The sequence below is a fragment of the Panthera onca genome, chromosome B3 (genome assembly GCF_046562875.1).
Source record: "Panthera onca isolate mPanOnc1 chromosome B3, mPanOnc1 haplotype 2, whole genome shotgun sequence".
NCBI classification, from domain to species: Eukaryota; Metazoa; Chordata; class Mammalia; order Carnivora; family Felidae; genus Panthera; species Panthera onca.
Genome location: NC_138344.1, coordinates 73959868 through 73980291, shown reverse-complemented (window position 1 = coordinate 73980291; position 20424 = coordinate 73959868). Strand labels below are relative to the sequence as shown.

The 20424-nt window shown below is 47.3% G+C and overlaps 2 long non-coding RNA genes across 5 annotated transcripts; one reads left to right on the top strand and one right to left on the bottom strand.

Moving 5' to 3' along the window:
- Window positions 1-1069: 1069 nt before the first annotated feature.
- On the bottom strand, window positions 1070-20377 carry LOC132669455 (uncharacterized). Of its 3 annotated transcripts, XR_009606111.3 has the most exons (5): window positions 19956-20377; window positions 16937-17010; window positions 12594-12840; window positions 12115-12280; window positions 1070-1739 (listed from the first exon to the last, which is right to left on the bottom strand). It is a non-coding gene; the product is annotated as an uncharacterized LOC132669455 (long non-coding RNA). The 3 variants fall into 3 exon arrangements; XR_009606112.3 differs by lacking the exon at window positions 16937-17010; XR_009606110.2 differs by lacking the exon at window positions 19956-20377 and having other exon boundaries at window positions 16937-17136.
- LOC144616675 (uncharacterized) lies at window positions 2368-12841 on the top strand. 2 transcript variants are annotated; one of them, XR_013556222.2, is made up of 5 exons: window positions 2368-2700; window positions 8215-8267; window positions 9562-12307; window positions 12411-12612; window positions 12731-12841. It is a non-coding gene; the product is annotated as an uncharacterized LOC144616675 (long non-coding RNA). The 2 variants fall into 2 exon arrangements; XR_013556223.2 differs by lacking the exon at window positions 8215-8267.
- Window positions 20378-20424: the final 47 nt, after the last annotated feature.

Sequence of the window (20424 nt, the reverse complement as noted above, 5' to 3'; positions counted from 1 at the left end):
CACAGAGCCTGATGAGGGGCTAGAACTCACAAGTCGTCAGATCATGACCTGAGCCTAAGTCGAACACTCAACCGACTGAGCCACCCAGGCACCACTGAATTTTGTATTTTAACAGATTGGCAGCAGCATTGAGATCTAATGCAAACTTGTGACAGCATTTGAGGACAATGAGAAACACAGGGGTGGTGCCCCAGGAAACATTTTGAGTTCAGTCTTTCTCCCAATGAGGCCGTTGGTAAGTCCTCTGGGTTTCAAATCCTCTTGTTGTGTTTGGGCTACCGATCTCATTGGCTTTCCAGCCCAGGATTAACGGGTCAATGTAGACTGACAGGAGCCTCTAACAGAGTGTCATTCCTTAACCCTTGGTTCAGTCCATAATTCCACGTTGGGACCCTGTCCTAGTTCCAGCCCAGAGTTACCCTTTACTGGGGTTTGCTGCATTAGCCCTTTCCCCATTTCCTGTCTGTAGTCTTCATAATGGAGTCAGCTGGGTTAGTCTACGTTCACAATTGCATGGTCTTCTCTTGGACAGTCTGAATGACATGTTTTGGTGACTGAGGTGAGTTAAGATTTGTTTGCACATGTTTGCTTCTCTTGTTTTGTGTAAATAAAAGCCACCGCTAGTGGGGCTCTCAGAGGCCAAAAGCTGCAAAATTTGGTGGGCTCAGGTTGGGCATTTAAGAGCTATTAGAACACTTGTCACCTAACTCAGACTCCCATGTTAGGGTAAGCTGATTAAACGGGTTAGATTGACACTAGGTCATCTGCCAATCTCAAGAAAGTTTCCATGTAATGAGGCACACTATAAACACCCCACAAATCCCAACGCCCCTCCATGGCCAGCTCCTATCTGGCACACCTGCTTATTTTGTGTCTAAGGACCAGCATTTTAGAATCTGTGGATGTCTAGCAAGATGGAAATTTTTACTAAAAATAACATGGAATTATAATGGCCTTTATGGGGAACGTTTCAATTCCATCATTTAAGACATGCACTTGAAAGCAAGGGTTCCCAAATTAAACAGAATGGAATACCCATTTAAATTGGCAAGCGCACTCCTCCAAAGACTTCAAAATTCCAAAGCAGTTTTATTGAAAGATTCATTGCAAAAGGCTAAAGAAAAAGTAAAGATATAAAAGGCACATAAGGGAAAAGACTGCTCCCCTCTTCCTTCCTTCAAGTATTCATTGTCTGATTTGTTTTTCCACTCTGAAAAGACTACACAACCATAAACAAAAATCTGCCAAGTTCATGGCTTTACAGACACCCCCATATCTACCTTCAAGGGACGCCTCATTTGAACCCCTTCTAGTGTTGTCCAAACTGAAGGATTTCCTGGTAAACTGCTATATTATTCCTTTAAACAGCCAAGGGAAAATGCTGGTAGATACCAGATCTTTCAGAGGGGATCCTAGAAAAACTGGCAAAGGCCAGCCAAAGGTAAAAATGCTTACCAGAATCAATTCTTCTGAATTTCTGTCTGGAGCACCCAGTCCAGAGAGGAAAATAAAATGTCACATCCCTCCCTTTGCAAATCCAGACCCATTATTTATTCTTTCTCTCCCAACAATAGTTATTGCCTTCTTGTTTGCATAACTGGACTTGGCTTTCTGCTGGCTTGGAATTAGCAGATTGTTGGTTCTTTCTTTTGGCTATCCTTGGAAATGACTCCGAGTTTTGAGAAGTTAATATCCTTTGCACCATCTTTTTGGATCCAAGCAGGGTTATTCAATATTGCCTGAAATATTTAAAATTAAAATTAGGTACCCAGAGGGAAAGAAGCAAATTGAAGATAATGTCATTGGATGATATCATTTAAATTACAACCCGATTCTTTGAGGATGTGAGAGCAACAAATCTTTCACAAAACAAAAATCAGCTCTAGGAAGCAATTCAAAATTCACCTACTTCTTTACAAATCCCAAAACTTCCCTTGTTGAATGCAAAAGACTTGGAAATCATTGGCCTTAGCAAACCAAAGTCATTCTTGAAGAACTTCTATTCTTTCTCTATCCATTATCACGTCTTTGAAATGTAAACACAGGGGCGCCTGGGTGGCTCAGTCAGTTGAGCATCCGACTTCGATTCAGGTCATGATTCTCATGGCTCATGAGTTCAAGCCCCATGCCGGGCTCTGTGCTGATGGTTCAGAGCCTAGAGCCTGCTTCGGATTCTGTGTCTCCTTTTCTCTCTGCTCCTCCCCCACCTGTGCTCTGTCTCTCAAAATTAAATGAATGTTAAAAAAAATTTTTAAACATAAAATAAAATTCTCAAAAAGATAGAAACTAATCCAAATGTCTTTCAAGTTCACGTGATCTAGGATAATCTTCAGTAAATTAAAGTTTAAGCTCATTGGTTTAATTAAAACAGGCATGTCTTTAGGGTTAACGTCAAATATAAAACTTCTTTTCCACTTGAGTTTATTAGCCAAATAATTTCATGTTATCTCTTATAAGATCTTCCAAAAAAATAGCTTGGGATAATGACTGATTTTGTCTAACGTTTAATAAAGCTTTTGTATGTAATTTAAACAATTCTATTTTTTTCAATATTTATTTATTTTTGAGAGCAAGAGAGTGCAAGCAGGGCAGGGGCAGAGAGAGGGGGACAGCAGCGAGCCCGATGTGTGGCTTGAACTCGTGAACTGCAAGATCATGACCTGAGCTGAAGTCAGATGTTCAACCAACTGAGCCACCCAGGTGCCCTAAATAATTCTTTTTTTTTTTTTTAATGTTTATTTATTTTGAGAGAGAGAGAGAGAGGCATGTGTGTGCATGTAGGGGAGAGGCAGAAAAAGAGAGGGAGAGAGAGAATCCCAAGCAGGCTCCACAGTTGTCAGAGCAGACCCTGACTGGGAGGGTGGGGGGCCCAGTACCACAACCATGAGATCATGACCTGAGCCAAAATCAAATATCAGATGCTTAGCCGACTGAGCCACCCAGGCACCACAGTAACCTAAACAATTCTTAAAAACAAGTGAATAAAATAGATGTAAGCAACATAAAAGTTTATCAATGAACTTTTCAGCAATATTTATGTCTACTTAAATAGTTTCCCCAAATCTTTTTAGTAACCTAAAATCTTTGCTAACCTAAAACTTAAAAGTTAAGTGGTGAGTTCATTTAACATCATTGAATATCCCCATCTCAGGACCATTTCTCAAGAAGATAAAATAATAAATCATTAATTGATGTGGGAGCATGAGGCAAGCTGAGGGCAAAATACAGGCTGGCACCCCATCCCCCCACCCCCAGGTGGAATCCGTGTGATATTCCTCTGACACTCTGTAATGCCTGAAGTTCCAAAACCTCCCACAAAAGACCACCAGAGTCGTAAGTCAAAGCCAAGCGGCAAGGGTCGTTTATTGCAGGTTCGAACCTGGTCCTCTGCACACTCGTCGCCGGTGACACAAGAGGCCACGAATAGGGTTGGTATAGCGTTTTTATAGACAGAGACAAATAGCACAGGGGAGGTTTTTACTTGTGGCGAGAGGAAGAAAGGGGGAAGGGGGTAGGTGAGGAATGTGCTAAGCAAGCAGGTTTACAGAAGCGAGAAATGCCGGTTAGTTTGTATACAATCACTCATTCCATTACATATCAGACTACATTTAGGAAGTTTTACAGCCCATTCTACAGTGGGTTACAATCAGGAAAGGTCTCACAATGCTCATAGTAAACAGCAAGCAAAACAAACTTCTCAGCAATTGTATTTTTTATCAAACATCCATAATAAGCAGAAAAGAGAACCTAGCTTTAAACTAAGGCGGGGCTGTCATTTGGATTCAAAGCTGTTCCTTTCAACTCCTAGCTACCCAAGAACAAAGGAAAGGGGTTTAAGTGCTTACCATGGTGATGTGGGAAACTAAGGCAAATGAAAAATTAAATTCCCTTACTGCCTATAGTCCATTGACAAGTCCTTGAGACCAACAGAGTGACTGACCTCCCTCTAGGAGCTCAGCCGCCTCAAAGATGACACTTTGCTAGGGGCAAAAGAGAATTTTGGCTTAATATTGTTCCAACCTTGAGAATCCTGTAAATCAACTTCCTTTATCTCAACTGCCCCAGGATATATGCTGGCAATCAAGCTCCAAGTTTATGCCCCATGCCCCCCATATGCATCTGAGGGGTCTCATGACTGGGGTTTTATTAAATGGTGATAAATGGTATTTCCCTAGCAACAGCTAGCCCCTCAAGGTCCAGGAAACCTTGCTTCCAAAATACCTTAGAGATTTACTTAATCCCTGACCCCCTCCCAACCTGAGGGTATATAATGAGTTACCCTTCACGACCCCAGTGCAGCTCTTCCTGCCCATGGGTCCTGTCTCCATGGTTTAATAAAATCACCATTTTTGCACCAAAGATGTCTTCAAGAATTCTTTCTTGGCCATCAGCTCTGGACCCCATGAAACCACCCTCCCCCCCGCCCCCCCGCCATCACACCAAAACTTCATCATAATTACTGAACATAGGCTATCTACTTTTGACTTCTTATTACAGGGAAACTAAAAGATATTGGGATGTGTTAGTGCTATATTAGAAAAATTTTAAAAGACAAATGCTTCTAAAAATTATGAAAGGTATTTATACATTTGCAAATTTAAAGAATGCTGGTATTGGTGAGGGAGCATAAGGTGGGCTGAGGACAAAGTACAAGCTAGCACACCACTCTCTCTCCCCCCAGGTAGAATATGTATGGTATTCCTCAGGCACTCCTGGCTGCCCAAAACAAAGGAAAGGAAAGAAAACAAATGGTTAAACTGACAGAGTCTCCATCAGTTTACAAATGTCTTGGTAAATTATAAGAAAAAGGCAATCTTATCAATAGCCTAATCTCCAGAAACCTATAGACTCAGTTTCCTGGAACCCCAACATCACCCTCCCCTCCATAGTGATGTGGGGAACAGAGGCAAGAAGGAAATGGCAGATAAAATTAAATTTCCTTGTAACCTGCAGCCCATTGACAAATACTTGAGGCAGGCAGAGTAAAACATTTCTCCAGGAACTCCCTACTGTCTTAATGTTAATGCTTTGCTAGAGGGAAAAACAACCTTAGCTTGACAATAGCTAGGCCTCCAATAATCTGTGAGTCTTTAGCATATGAAAGTTTCTTTGGAAACTTCCTCTTGTCTTTACCTCCCCCAGCCCCATAGTATATAATGAGCCACTCTCCACAACCCCAGGGTAACTCTTGTTCCCCTCCCACTTCCCCCATCCCCACTTCAATAAAATCTTTGCACCAAAGACATCAAGAATTTTTTTTTGGTCAATAGCTCCAAACCCCACCATCACCCCAAAACCTCATCAGTATAACAGGCAGTTCACAATTACTTACTTCTTTAGTGGTTGTTATTATTTATTTATTTATTTGTTTGTTTGTTTGTTTGTTTGTTTTAAGTAGGCTCCATGCCCAGTGTGCACAACCCTGAGATCAAGAGTCTCATGTTCTACCGACTGAGCCAGCCAGGTGTCCCACTTACTTATTAGTTTTCACTTAGAAATTAAGGTTTCTAAGGGTTAAGAATTCTAATTAAGGTATGTAATAAAAGCTACTAAAAGTAAGATAAGCATCTCTACTTCCTGGGAAAATAAAATATCTTTTCATTAAGACAAGGTATGACAGATGCACTTTTTTTTTTTAAGTAGCCTCCATGCCCTACATGGGGCTTGAACTCACAATCCTGAGATTACAAGTCACATGCTTTATCAACTGAGCCAGCCAGCCACCCCCCAGAGATGCACTCTTGTTGAGGGAAAAAAGAGTAATTTTATCCTCAAGTAGGGCTACGTTAAAAAGAAAACCACAGGGGCACCTGGGTGGTTCAGTTGGTTAAGTGTCCAACTTCAACTCAGGTCATGATCTCATGGTTACTGAGTTCCAGCCCCACGTTGGGCAGTGTGAAGCCTGCTTGGGATTCTCTGTCTCCCTCTCTCTCTCTCTGCCCCTCCCCTGCTTGCACTCTCTCTCTCTTCCTCTCTCTCAAAAATAAATAAACATTAAAAAACAAAACAAAACACAGGACCCAAAGGGCATCAATCAGGTTAAGGCCCCAAGTCAGTAAGCCAAGACTTAAAGCCTAACCTAACTGCACTTTTAACCCTCCAGGAATGTAATGTTTAACCAATCAACAAAGAATTTCCTGGCCAATACTAGAAAATTTCCTGATGGCTCCCTTCCCCTCCCTTTAGGAGGGCAACATTGCCTAAACAATGCACTCCTTGCTAATAAATTCCTTTCTTTTTTTTCTTATGCCTTTGAAAACCCTTCTTTTGTTTAGCTCAGTGGAGCTCTCCTCTACTTGCTAGATGAGATGCTGCCTGATTCATGAATCCTTCAATAAGCCAATTCGATCTTCAAATTTACTCAGTTGAATTTTGTTTCTTAACAGAAGGATCCATGAAGAAAATGGCATTTGTACTGACTTTTGAACAATCTGGACAGGCAGAGATAAGAAGGAGGGGGTAACTGAGATGATTCGTTGTCCCCTAATATCTGTTCCATCAGTAATCATGCCCCCAAAATTTTAGCTGTGCAACTGGGCACCCAGAATAAAGGTTACATTTCCCAGCCTCCCTTTCAGCCAGGCATGGCCACATGACCAAGTTCTGGATAAAAGGATATAGCAGAAGTGAGGTATTCAATTTCTACGAAGTATTCTTCAAAGCAGGGGGCATGCTCTTCCTTTCTTTCTCTCCCTCCTGCTGGCTAGAATGTGAACTTAATAATGAGCTGGAGCAGCTACCTTTGACCTAAGAGGAAGCTACACATTGAGAATGCTGCACTATAGGGTTGAATCAGTCCGGATCCATGAAAATCATAAAGACCATATGAGACCTACCGTGGTCTTGTTTAAGCTGCTGTTGTGTTTATGTCTTAGGGTGGGCTGCCTGAAACAGATCCTGAGACCAGGCTTCACTTGCAAGTGAACTATTAAATGTTCCCAGGAGGAACAAGTAAGGGAGTGTGGGAAGCAAGACAGGAAAGGGGAAAACAAGGGTGTGCTTTCAAGCAAAGTGCCAGCCTCAGGCTTATCCTGAAAGGGAGCTCCGGAGCACAAATTACACCTCAGAGTTTGTCTTAATTTGAGACAAGGGACTGGGCTTTTGTCCTTCCTCACTAGTTCAAGCTAAAGGTTGCTCCCAGGCCCTCTGCATATGCAGAAGCTGTGGGAAATGATAAACAGGTCCAAGGGGATCCAGTACAATCTCAACAGGCCCCTTACACTGGGTTTTCGGTCACTCATAGCTGAACTAATTTTCACAGGTACCAAAGCCATTCCCACAGAGGGGAGAGTGTAAAGGGCACAGAACCTGGGTGGGGAAAGGTGTATATCAAAGTATAGGAAAGGAAGAAATAGAAAACGAAGTTGGGAAACCAAATTGTAGTCATTTGGACTATATGGAAAGCTGTAAATGCCTGGCCAACCCATACGAAAGGAAGCTGGGAGGAACTTTGAACATGATGATTCAAAAGATGAACGTGGTGACTATGAGGGGGTGAACTAGACTGAAACTCACGTGGAGTAGTGTCCGTAATTAGGCCATATTTGTAGCCTAGGCAAAAGGTAACGGTGGCTCAACCCCAGATGATGGTTCTGGGAAGGGAAAGAGGAGGAAAATGATCACAAATCTTATAAAGACTCAGTCTTGGGGCACCTGGCTGGCTCTGTCGGTAGAGCATGTGACTCTGGATCTTGGGGTTCTGAGTTCAAGCCCCATGTTGGGTATAGAGCTTACTTAAAAAAAATTTTTTTTAAATAAAAATGTAAAAAAAAAAAAAAGATTCTCACGGGTCATAGAGAAATAGGTGGCAGCCGGACTTGGCCTAGGAGCTGTAGCTCGCCCTGCTCTGGCTCCCAATTTAGGCGTTAACAGCCACTGAAGGGCACCTCCTTAGAGACACCAGCACGGTCACCAAGTGCATGCCACCAAAGACCCACACAGGAGTCACAGCGCCTCCTTGTTCTGTGGTTTGGGAGGCTGCTTCTCTGGGCCCAGGGGTTCTGGTGACACCACCTCTTCTCTCTGTTCCTCCAGCCCGGGGTAATAGTGCTTCCTGTAGTCACCACATCTGGTCACCACAGTGCCTCCCTTTGCTCTTCCAGCCCTCCAACACTGGACTAGCCATTCCCTGCACACACAGCCTAAATGGAGTGCCTTGTGTGGGCTCATTTTCCTGGATGGGTCCAGACTGACACAGAAATCCTTCTGTTTTAGGGGTGGGAAGAGGAAAAGAAAGCTGAAAAGGAGCCAGAGAGGCAAGAGGCAAAGTAAGTGTGTCTCGAAACTGAAGGGAAGAGGCGCCTGGGTGGCTCAGGTGGTGATCTCACGGTTGGTGTGTTCGGGGCTCTGAACTGACAGTGTGGAGTCCACTTCAGATTCTCTGTCTCCCTCTTTCTGATACTCCCCCTCTCATGTGCACTCTCTTTCTCTCAAAAATAAATACACATTAAAAAAAAGGAATGAAAGGGAAAAAATGTTTGGGAATGGTGAGCAGGAGTCACTGACCCTGAGAGAGGAGGAAGCATGAGAAGAGGCTGATGATTAGAGGAGCAGGAAGAATGGCCAGACCTTCCAGAAGCAGCCCCTGGGAATGGCGGGGGTAGGAACAAGCTAGAGAAAGACTCGGCCTCCTCTTGGGAGACTGTGAAGGGCAGGCAGCTTGAGGGAAGTGTCTGATGTGGTGCCACAAAATCCGTGCGGGTGTTTGGCTTACTGGGCATTGGGCAATGGCCCCTTGTTTGGTAACACCCTTATGGATAGGCAAACACAGGCAGATTGCCAATGGCCACCTCTCAGCCCCTGCAGAGGACTAACCATAGTATAGCAGCCAGGAACACCCTGCAAGAGGGGTGTTTTCAAAATCTTCATGACTTATTAATTCAGCAAAGGTTTATTCAGCACCTCTTATGTGCCAAGTGCTACTCTAGGTGCTAAGGATATAGTAGTGAGTTATTTCTTTTTAATATTTATCTTATTTTTGAGAGAGAGCGAGCGAGCGAGTGTGGGGGAGGGGCTGAGGGGGGCGGGGGGCGGGGGCGGGGGGAGGAGGCGGGGGGAGGGGAGAGAGAATCCCAAGCAGGCTCTGCACTGTCAGTGCAGAGCCAGATGCAGGGCTGGAACTGACAAACCACAAGATCATGACCTGACCGGAAACCAAGAGTCGGATGCTCAAACGACTAAGCCACCCAGGCACCCCCAACAGTGAGTTTTTAAAAACTTATTCCTCTGGGCACCTGGCTGGCTCAGTCAGTAGAATGTACAACTCTTGATCTCTGGGTTGTAAATTTGAGCACCACACTGGGTGCAAAGATTACTTAAAAATAAAATCTTTTTAAAAATTAAATTAGGGGTGGCTCAGTCGGTTAAGCGTCCGACTCTTGATTTCGGCTCAGGTCATGCTCTCATGGTTTGTGGGCCCAAGCCCTCTGTCAGGCTCCATGCTGACAGTGTGGAGCCTGCTTGATATTCTTTCTCTTTTACTCTCTCTCAAAATAAATAAATAAATAAACTTTTAAAAAATGAAAAAAATAAAAATTAAACCAAAAAGTCTATTCCTTCAAGGAGGAGCTTACATTTCTGTGGAGGGAGACAGGTAATCAAGAAAGAAACACAAAAGGGCAGGTGCTGACAAGTGCTCTGGAAAACAAAACAAAACCAAAACAAGGTGAGGAGGCTGGGGAATGTGGGATGGGGTGTTTCATATCAGGCCAGGTCAAGCAAAAGATGATAAAGCAGTAAGTGAGCAAAGGCCTGAAGGAAGTGGGAGAGTACAGAATGTTCTGGACAGCAGGAAGCACTAAGGCAGAGTCAGGTGCGCGGTATCATTCACGAAACAGCAAGGAAGCCAGTGTAGCTAGAGTGGATGGACTGAAGGGGAGGATAAGAATAGGGTTTGAGCAGAGAAGTGATGTATCTGATATTCACTGTAAAAGGTTGACAGTGACTAGTGTGTGGAAAAGACACTATAGGGGGTTGAGATGATCCCTCCATTCTTAGAACAATATTACTATAGATAGGAATAAAAGTCAAACCCCACAAATACAGGCTGGTGCTCAACTGGCTGGGTACCAAGAATAATAGAAGAAAAGCTATAGGTCAGAGTTGTCTACACCCCAACCATGAGACAGTAGTGTGGTAAACCAGGCAATCCTGCAATATGTGACATCTGACCCATGAAGACTAGGACGCTGACTCTGTGCCACGTTTGGCCTATACAGGGCGCCCTAGCACACAGTTGCCTTATGATTGCAATGCTTTCCACCTGTCCCACAGCCCAGGCTGCACACAGGCCTGTTCTCTCCATAAGTGTTTTCTCCCACTGTTTTCCCTTCTCTTCTGGCTGTGCCTCTAATGTTGTCATTCATTCAGCAACTACCATGTGTAAAACTTAATGAAGAGTGCCACAGGAGAGTCTCTGATAAGGACTTGGAGCTTGAATCTTTTGTTAATTGCGCCTAGAGAGCTCTGTCTGCTGTTGGCACAAATCTCTCTTGTTAGCCCCTTCTGGTTTGCCCTATAACTGAGGGCTTTTTCTCCACCTCTCACAGATGCACTCTTGGAATGTCTGCCCTGCCAGACAAAGGACTTCTCTACAGCCCAAAATCACTGGCTTCAGTTTGGGTCAGGACTGGCAACCTAGTCTCAGTCTCAGGTGAAGAAAAACAGGGCCAGGGTTGGCAGAATGGTGCAAGGAGTCGAGGGCTCTTTAACTTCTCCCCGTCCCACCTCCAAACAGGGCCTTTTTTCCTGACAAGCTCAGGTCCTACATGGTCAGAGCAGGGCCAGGGTCACAGCCAATCCCTATCTCCTTCCCTCTTAGGTAACAGAGAAGAGAGGCCCAGTCTAGCCTTGGGTCCAATGAGAATGAAACCTTGAAGTGGCTTATTTGGACCAGAGACTGGAGCCAGTTTCTACCCTGCCAAGAGGCAGGGAAAGTTTCCTTCTCCAGAGCTTGGAGATGCCAGCCTTGCGGATTCCCAAAGGTCTGTGGCTCTGTGTCCAGCCTCCTGCTCCAGAGCCCCAGGCAGAGTCCTGGAGACTAGACACAACAGCCAAAGGCTCTGGGAGACCACAGGGGCTGGGGACGAAGCTCCTGGCCCAGAAGCTGTGGCAGAGAGCTGTGTATTAGCTGCATGGCCTCTAAGTGGCAGGAGCGAGAGGCCGGGAAGGAAGGGGAGGTCCAGAGCAAGGACTGCTGGACCAGGCTTGTGGCAACCACTCTGCCAGGCTCTTCCCCGGGCCGTGCAGCTTAACTCTCTTCACACTCGTGAGGCAGGACTATGTCCAACTTAATAGATAATAAATCTGAGTCTCAGAGAGGTCACACAACTTTCCCCAAAACACACGATCTACAGACTCCAGAGCCTGTTCAGACACCGAGGCTGCTGGGAAGAAGCCCCTGCAGCCTTGTCAAGGGCCCCAGCTACTTGTGTGGAGCCTGTGGTCAAGCTCAGGCCTAACATCCAAGTCGTGTCTATCATGAGGAGTTACTGGACAGTTGAATGTCAAGTGACTTCACCCCTTACCCTCACTCTACCCCGGTCTCCTACAGGGACCCCCACCCTTCTGCCCTTCTCACCCTAAGCTGGCCGCATCCCAAACCCATCGGATAATGGGTTTTACTAGTACAAATGCATTCCAAAGGGAGGGGGGTCCAGCCCAGTCGTAGCTACCACAGCTGCTAGAGGTTTGTCCCAACCTTTAGTGCTTTGGGCTTCTTTGTCTGCCTCCCACCAACATTCCCTCTCCTTTCTGCAGCAGATTCCCACGCCATTGGAGCCTAGCATAAGGAACAGTCCCCAGCTCGTCACAGCTTTGCTGCGCCCCCACACCTCATCTCCCCTCTCCCTGACTGCCTCCTCCTCACCAGCGTGGGGATTTGGCTGGAGTAGCTTGAGCTTTGAATTTTAGAACAAATCCAGAGAACCCAGTAGCCCAGGGGGACCTGGGAAGGGGCTAACAACACCGGAGGTCATGTGACTGCCTTTGGCTTCTTATTGCTCCTCAGGCTTTGCTTAGCACTGAACTGGGGCCCCTGCCCTCCAGAGCCAAGGGGTAGGGGGTGGAGGGCAGCACAATCACAAATAATACCACATAAGAAACTCTAGAGCTGACCTAGGCATACAACCCCATGTTTTGCTTGGCGAGCGATCCACACCACGGAACAGGGACATGCTGGCTGCTTAGTCTGCACTGAAGGGTGAAATCGCCTTCAACTTCTCCGTGCCTCACATGATGATCGGCCTGCACCATCTCGACCTATTCCAGGGTGGTTGGAAAGCTATGAATCAAACAACAGATGGGACAGGTAAATATGCTCGTGTAAACAGAGATTCATTAGGGAGGTATGTGGGGGGGGGGGGGTGACCTCGTGTTGTGAAAGCCCTTGTTCTCTTCCACCTAACACTCAGTGCAGGGGCACCTCCTGGTCTCTATGGTTACCAAGAGCAGCCCTGCCAGGGAGAACCTGGAGTGTAAACAGCAGGAACCGGGTCTGCGGCTGCCATGTCTGGAAGGAGGCCTCACACAAGGGCAAGGGAGGAGAGGGTGGGGCCCCTGCAGGCTCCCCAGGCCAGAAGGAGGAACCTCTTTACCTGAAAACAAATTTCCCAGGTGTGGAAATCTCCCCTCACTTATTCTTGGCACACAGCATTTTGAACAGTCGTTCCCAGTTTACTTCAAAGATGTCAGTTTTAAAATATTTTTTTCAATTTCTCTATTTTCATCATAGAGAAAGAGTCAACTAGATGTGAATGTGCCTTTCACATGTGCTCGTTCCCCATTTAATAAGGAAGTTCTGTGAGAAGAAGCAATTGCAGCCTCGAGAGGTGAAATTCTGCCCTGGAAAATAAGACGGGTGAACTGCTAAGTCCAGAATGAAGACCAGACACCAGGAAGCCTGAAGCCGAATGTCCTGTATGCACATAAGTATGATCATTGTGGTTTAAACGGTTGCCTCCTTCCCTTCCCGTGGCTGCCAAACAGGGATGTGGGTAATGATCACAATTTGCTGTATCTTCAGGTTATCTTTACATACAAATTGAAACCATTATTATGAAATAAAATGGAGTGCTAACGTGGGATTTAGGAATGCTCATGAATTTTCCTTCATATCTGATGTGCTGGATAACTCTGGCCTTGACTCTCAGCCTCTCCAAGACCCCAGCTGCACCCATGGGGCCAGCCAGCACCGGTCTGAGAATCCCAGGGGGCCCTAACCCCACCTCGCAGATGCACAGGTGCAGGGGCTGTGAGAGCCAGCAGTGCTGAGGTAAGACTCAGAGCAGTGCCCTGGCAGATAGTAACCTGACTGGTTTCTCTCCCCCTTGGACATCTTGTGCCTGTTGCCACCCATGGCTCAGAGGTACAGATTCCAAGATCCACTGGCCACCACTGGCCTGGGATCAGCCTTCCTTCTCCTGATCCTCTGCTCACCATGCCAGTCATTTAATGCAAATAAACACAGTGTGAGGCAGGGTACATCGGTATGTACCCAAATCTAGTGCAGCCCCGTTGACTGCTCAGATGGTTAGAGTGCCCACCTCCCTTCTCCCACCCCACCCCACCCTAGGAAAAATTCAGCTCCCCCCTCCCCATTTTGAAAGAGAGGGGTGGGCAGATGGGGAGAGAGAAAGAGAGAGAGAGATCAAGAATCTCAAGCAGGCTTCATGCTCAATGTGGGTCCTGATGTGGGGCTCAATCCCACGACCCTGGGATTATGACTTGAGCCAAAATCAAGAGTCGAATGCTTGGGGCACCTCGGTGGCTCAGTTGGTTAGGCATTTGACTCTTGATTTCAGCTTGGGTCATGATCTTGCAGTTCATTAGTTCGAGCCCCACATTGCTCTCCGCACTGACAGTGCAAAGCCTACTTAGGATTCTCTCTCTCTCTCTCTGCCCCTCTCCGGCTCTCACTCTCTTGCTCTCTCTTTCAAAAAAAAAAAATTGAGTTTGACGCTCAATTGACTGAGCCACCCAGGCTCCCCCAGACTCTTATCTCTCAGCTCCACTGCATAATACAGAAGGTTCAACCCCTTAGCATAACCTCCAAGACGACCCCTGTTTTCAACACTAACCTGCTCCCTTCACAGCACCCACAGGAAGCAAATGGGCTTAGGAGGCATGTGGGGGTACCAGAAAATGCTGGACTTAGAGGGGCATGGATCCCCCTCTCAGAATCTCACAAAACAAATATTGTCCTCTCCCCAAGGGAGGGGTGGGGAATGGATATTCATGCCCCACTTGCCCATTTTATTTGAGTCCCTTAGTCTATGGCCCTCCGGTTAAAAAGCCCTGCTCCTGGTGAACTTGGTCTCACAGTGTGTAGAGAGAGAAACAGAATAGAATTCTCAAACATCCTTTCTCTTTTTCGCAAGCCAAACCTTGGAGCAGCCAGAGGCAGGAGCGATCAGGCAGGGGACAGCCATCCAGAACATTCTGGAATCACCATCTGAGGAGCAGAGGGGAGCTGTGTGTGCAGCCAGCCGTGGTCAGACAGAGGAAATGCAGGGTCTGGCTGCTGGCCATTCTTACCCTCGCTCCCACCATCAGGATCTCTGGCCCCATCCTGACCCCTGGTGGCTGCCCATGGGATGAGGTGAGCATTCTTCCCAAGCTCCTCCCTGCCCTGGTCCCAGCATAGCAGGAAAAATGAATCCCCCACCCCACAGGTCCTGGCTAGGGTCCCCAGGAAGTACAAGTGTGTTTCCTAGGGGTTTTTCAGGAGGGTTTACTCCACTGTGGTCACCAGGTGCCTTCTCAATGTAAGTCCAGAGACCAATTAAACAAATGTATATAAAGAAAGCCCTTTCACCTGCCAAGTTGGCAAAAGGTGTGTTAAGAGGTGTGTGTCTGTGTGAATGTGTGTGTGTGTTATAACTAAAAGTTAATGCAGGCCGGGGTGCAATAAGACCAGCACTCTCATGCACAATTCGTGAGAGTACAAATTTGTATAACCCTTCTGCAAGTGATCCGAGTAAAATAAATCCAAAATCTTACTAAGCATTCTATCCTCTGACCCAGTAATTCTGTTAGGAATCCAGCTTCAAAAAAAATCAATACTCAAATAACATGAAACCCAAAATTTGAAATAAATGGGAGAGGAAAAAACAAGATAAGCCAAGCGTGATCATCACTGAGGCTGGATGATGATTACATGACAGTTCTTTATTCTGTTTTGTTTTGTTTTGTTTTTGTCTGCTTTGCTATATGCTATGAATTTGCCATGATATTTTTAGAAGAAAGCATCAGAGATGCAAAGATTTGTATAAAAGATGTTAATTTTTAATAGCAAAAACTGTGCAAATGGCAAAAAAAAAAAAGTGCTATGCTGGGATGGTTAAACAAATTATGCTGCATCCAAATAGTGGGATATTATGCAGCCATTAAAAACGCAAGAGTGTTTTCATGATGTGGAAAAATGCTTATGTGATGCAAAGCAAATAAGTAGGAATCAAAATTGCATATGTAGTATTTAACTGAGTATGTTAAATGAAAAGTGCATAGGGGTGCCTGGGTGGCTCAGTTGGTTGAGTGTCTGACTCTTGGTTTTGGCTCAGGTCATGATCCCCAAATTGTGACGTCAAGGCATGTGGCAGGGTGGAGAATGCTTAAGATTCTCTCTCCCTCTGCTTCTGCCCCTCCCCACTCATGCTGGCTCTCTCTCTAAAAAAATAAAAATAAAAAATAAAAAGTGCATAGAAGGAAACCATATGAAAATACGCTAACATGTTTGTTATACAGTGAGACTAGGGGTGACTTCTATTCTTGATATTGTCCTTTATTTTCTTAATTCTACAATAAGCATGTCTTTTATAAATAGGTCCCCAAATTGCCTTTGTGGAAGTATACCAACTTGGGGGTCTGAGATACATTCAGCTCCAAGGACTGCCATGTATTAGCCATGCAACATTGAGCAAATTCACATCTGGGTCCCAGATTCCTCACCTATAAAACTGGCATAACACCAACCTATTTTTCAAGCCACCATTTACTGGGTCTTCATTATGTCCTAGGCAGTATGCTTGGGGGTGGTTTCTGCATATACAATCACACACACCATTCATACATGGTCATTTCAATCCTTACAATAAGCTCTGGAGTAGATTAGGGCACTGCCATCTTAAGAACTACACGAACTGTGGCTCAGGAAAATTAGGGAATGTGCTCAGTTTTACCCATCTAATAAACAGTACAGGTGGGATTCAGACATAGATCTGACCATCTTTGAAAGCCCTGTTCTCAGACCCTCCAGCCTGGCCTGCTTATGGTTACAGTTCTTTTTTCTTTCTTTCTTTTATATATATATTTATTTTTGACAGAGAGACAGAGCATGAGCATGGGAGGGGCAGAGAAAGAGGGAGACATAGAATCTGAAGCAGGCTCCAGGCTTTGAGCCGTCAGCACAGAGCCCAACTCGGGGCTCAAATTCACGGACCACAAGATCATGACCTGAACAGAAGTCGGATGCCCAACCAACTGAGCCACCCAGGCGCCCCTACAGTTACATTTCCATTGGACTGAATGCAGTAATGCAGGTAAAGTGCCACACACAGTGCCCAGCTCCAAGCACAGAGCTGCTCTACTGGTTGGTTCCCTTTTCTATGACCTCAGCATGATGGTACATTGTGGCAAAACAAACCAGTGCACCCTCCAAAAAGAAGCACCTCTGATTTAAAAGAAGGGATTATAGGATCTGCAGGGACAAACCAGACTGGGGCTGGAAGACTGCCTCACTCAGGGAGATATTGGGGGCTGGGACAGTGTGCCAAGTTCAAGGATAGTTCTGCCAGTGACTTCTTCAGGGCTTCATCAGCTCTACACATTGCTTTGCAGCCTGGAATTCCGTCCAGAGTCACTCCACCGAGCAGGCATCAATTCCTACCTTTCACTTACCCCTCCCACCCTTTCTCCCTAAAGAACAGGGCACAGGTCTCACCAGTCCTGTAGATTTCTTATTCTTCCCTTTTCTTGGAGAACAGGAAAATCTTAGGGGCTGAGTAGGATGAGGCCCTGTGTGGAGAAGGAAGTCCTGAATATCTGAGGGTGAGGAATGCGAGGGTGGTTGGCTTGCTCCAGAATCCTTTCTGGATTCATCCTTTAAGATACCTCTTTCCCTAGGGAGCCAGCCTAACTTAGTTTCCATCTCTACTCTCTACTTCTACCCCTTGAAACTGTTATAGCACTAACTACACTAGAGTTACTTGTTAGTTTACTAGTGAGTTGGTTAGTTTTTTGCTAGTAAGCTCCATGAGGACGATACTCGGTCTCTAGCACCTAGCAATGTGCCTGGTACACAGTAAACTATGTAAATGTCTGCTAAATGGCAAAATGGAGGGAGGAAGGAAGGAAGGAAGGAAGGAAAGAAGAGAGGGAGGCAGGAAGGGAGAGAGGGAGGGAGGGAGGGAGGGAGGGAGGAAGGAAAGAAGGAAGGAAGGAAGGGAGGGAGGAAGGAAGGGAGGGAGGGAGGAAGGAAAGAAGAGAGGGAGGCAGGGAGGGAGGGAGGAAAGTCCTCTTTACCAAGTAGACTTGGTAGTCTTGGCCCAAGTAGACTCACAGCTGCCCTGTTCTGTGCAAAGCACTTAGAAGATGTGATCCCTGCCCTGGAGACTTAAAATATACACATTTCTCCAACTTTGTATCCATCTTTGGGAAAATACATTGCAAGGGTAATTCCTGTTTATTCCAAACCTCATGCTCTTTATTTTACTAAAGTACTCAAAACGGAGCTCCTGAGTCTGAGGGAGGTTCCCAACTACATGGAATCCTGGGAAGAATTATAGGGCTCAGAGGTCTGAAGTCTAGTGTTCTAATCCTAGCTCTGCCACCTCAGCTGTGTAACCTCCAGTGAATGACTTTCCCCTCTGGGCCTCAGTTCTCTTTGTAAAATGGATGGGCCTGACTTTGTATGAAAATAAAAGCAGTTGGGTATATCTGACTATTTACCCCATTGTATGTAACTGGACAGTATCTTCCCTCATAAATGCTTAGGTGCAGGATAGATGCATCAGTAAGCTGAGGGGCAGAAAGATAGCATGTGCCTATTTCAGTCTGTAAAAAGGAAGGCCCAGGATGCGCTCCCCCTCTAGTGAGTGGTTGGAGTGGTGGTCGACCAAAGGGGGGCTTACCACAATAAGGGCCCACCCAAACATGTCTATGTGTCTTAGCCCCTAGGTTTACAAAAGGCTCCAAAGCCCCAGAGTCTTCATGGCACTACCAAGGACGAACCCTTGTTCACCATTCAAAAACAATACACCCGGGGCGCCTGGGTGGCGCAGTCGGTTAAGCGTCCGACTTCAGCCAGGTCACGATCTCGCGGTCCGTGAGTTCGAGCCCCGCGTCAGGCTCTGGGCTGATGGCTCAGAGCCTGGAGCCTGTTTCTGATTCTGTGTCTCCCTCTCTCTGACCCTCCCCCGTTCATGCTCTGTCTCTCTCTGTCCCAAAAATAAATAAAAAAAAATAATAATAATAATAATACACCCCTCATACCACCCTTCCCCCTTCGGAGAGACAACCCAGGGAGAAATAGTCAGCAGAGGTGGAAGATGGTGAGATCTGGAAAAGCACTGGTGAAGCCAGTCTTCCTGCAGGGCCCCATCTCAGGCTTCCCCAGAAAGTGCAAGTAGTGGAGCTTTCTGGCCCCCTGCAGCAGTTACTTCTGGAGGACAGTGGGTTTGGTGGACACAGGCATCCATGCCCAAAGGCTTCCTGGCTTCAGTCCAAGCGGCTGGCAGGTTCATCCTTCTCCCTAGAGCCCCACGAACACCACTTCCGGCCCTCCTGTCTCTGCTTGGGCTCTAGCTGCCTGGATTTCTATGCCCATGCCAGGCCTTCCCTGTGCAGAGCTTTCTCGCTCTCCCTTACAACCCTTATTCACTCTCACTCTCCCTATCTATTTCTTTCTCCTTCCTCCTCCTCCCCTGCTTCTCTCCTCCTTGCCAACCCTCAGCAGGCCCAGAATGGGTCCCCCCTCCCTCCCCCACAGCATCTCCCCCTCCTTAGCTCTCACCCCTGCACCTCTTTCTTTGTATTCCTCTCGCCCTCTCCCGGCCTCGCCTGTATCTCTCCTCCCCCGCCTGCCTTCAGCCTCCCCCAGCCTCCCCATCTTCAGCTCAGTCTCCTCCCTCTCGCTGTGCTCCCCTCCCCCTCTCCCCCAACCCTCGGTCTCACCCCACTCCCCGCCGCCGGCATCCCTGGGTTTCTTTCCACCCTAGGGGGGGTCTCTGTGCCCCTCATTCTCCTCTCTACCTGCCTCTACTTTCACCTCAGATTTAGCCGGCACCCATCCTTTCCTGCCTGGGTCCCCCACACACACTGCTAACATCGCCACTGTGTCTTCTTCCTCTCCTTCTCTCCCCACCCTCTCCTCTTCTCTCTTCTCCCTGCCCCTTTAAATCTGCCTGGCCCAGCCTCCCCCGTGATGCTGGGATGGAGCAAACATTGATTTGTGCTGGGATGGAATCGGAATTTTGATTTTTTTTTTTTCCTTTCCCAACCATAAGAAGGGAAAAAAATAATAAAAAACACCTCCTTTTGATAGCCCCCTCTCCTTTCCCATCCAGTTCCCAGCTCCTCTTCCCTATCTCCATCCAAGGCAAAATTTTTCCCCTCCACTATTCTCATCCCCCCCCCCACCCCTGCCACTACCTCGCCCCCCACCCCCATCGCCTGCTCCTCCAGCTGGGGAGAGAGGGGACTCTCTCTTGCGGCTCCCCCACCTTCGCTCTCTGGGTAGGAGCGGTCTCTCCGGAAGGGGAGGGGGCTTTGACTTGCCGGGACGAGGTGGGAGTGGAGGTATCCTGCCATGGATGCTGTGCCTGGGAGGCAGCCTGAGCCCCAGCCCACATGGTGAGTAACCTGCCCCCTCCCTTCCGCCTGTCTGCCCATCCCCACCCTCGTCTTTTCCCTGCGGAGCCTCCTCCATCCCCATCTTTCCCCCCACCAAACCCACTGCCCACCTTGGTCCGATCTCCCCCCTACATTTTCATCCTCCACCCCTTGCCTGGGATGCCAGAAAATCGGGGCAGAAGGGTCCTGACAGCAGCCTGAGGAGCGGACGGCCTACGACTCTGCCCAACCCCCTCTCAGGACCCCCCCCCCCCCCCCCAGCAACTGCCATCCACACCCGACACTTTGGGGTTCCAGGCTGGAGAAACGGGACTCCTGCTTGGGGTTGGGGCCCCAAGTCCTGGGAGGGGCTCTCAACAGGAAGGAGGGGTGGGGGAGCCCCCATGCCCCCAAAGCTTAAGAGCTGCTGGAAGATGCTGCCGAAGGGTGGGGGGTTGGGGGGCGGTGCTGATGCCCCAGAGCCTCTGGGCCAGGGAGCGGCGGGCAAAGAGGAGGGGCCTCGCTCGCCACTTCCCCCCTCTTTCTCCGCAGCCACTCAGGATGAGGGTCCGGCCCTGCCAGCCCGCGCTGGGGCCCCCC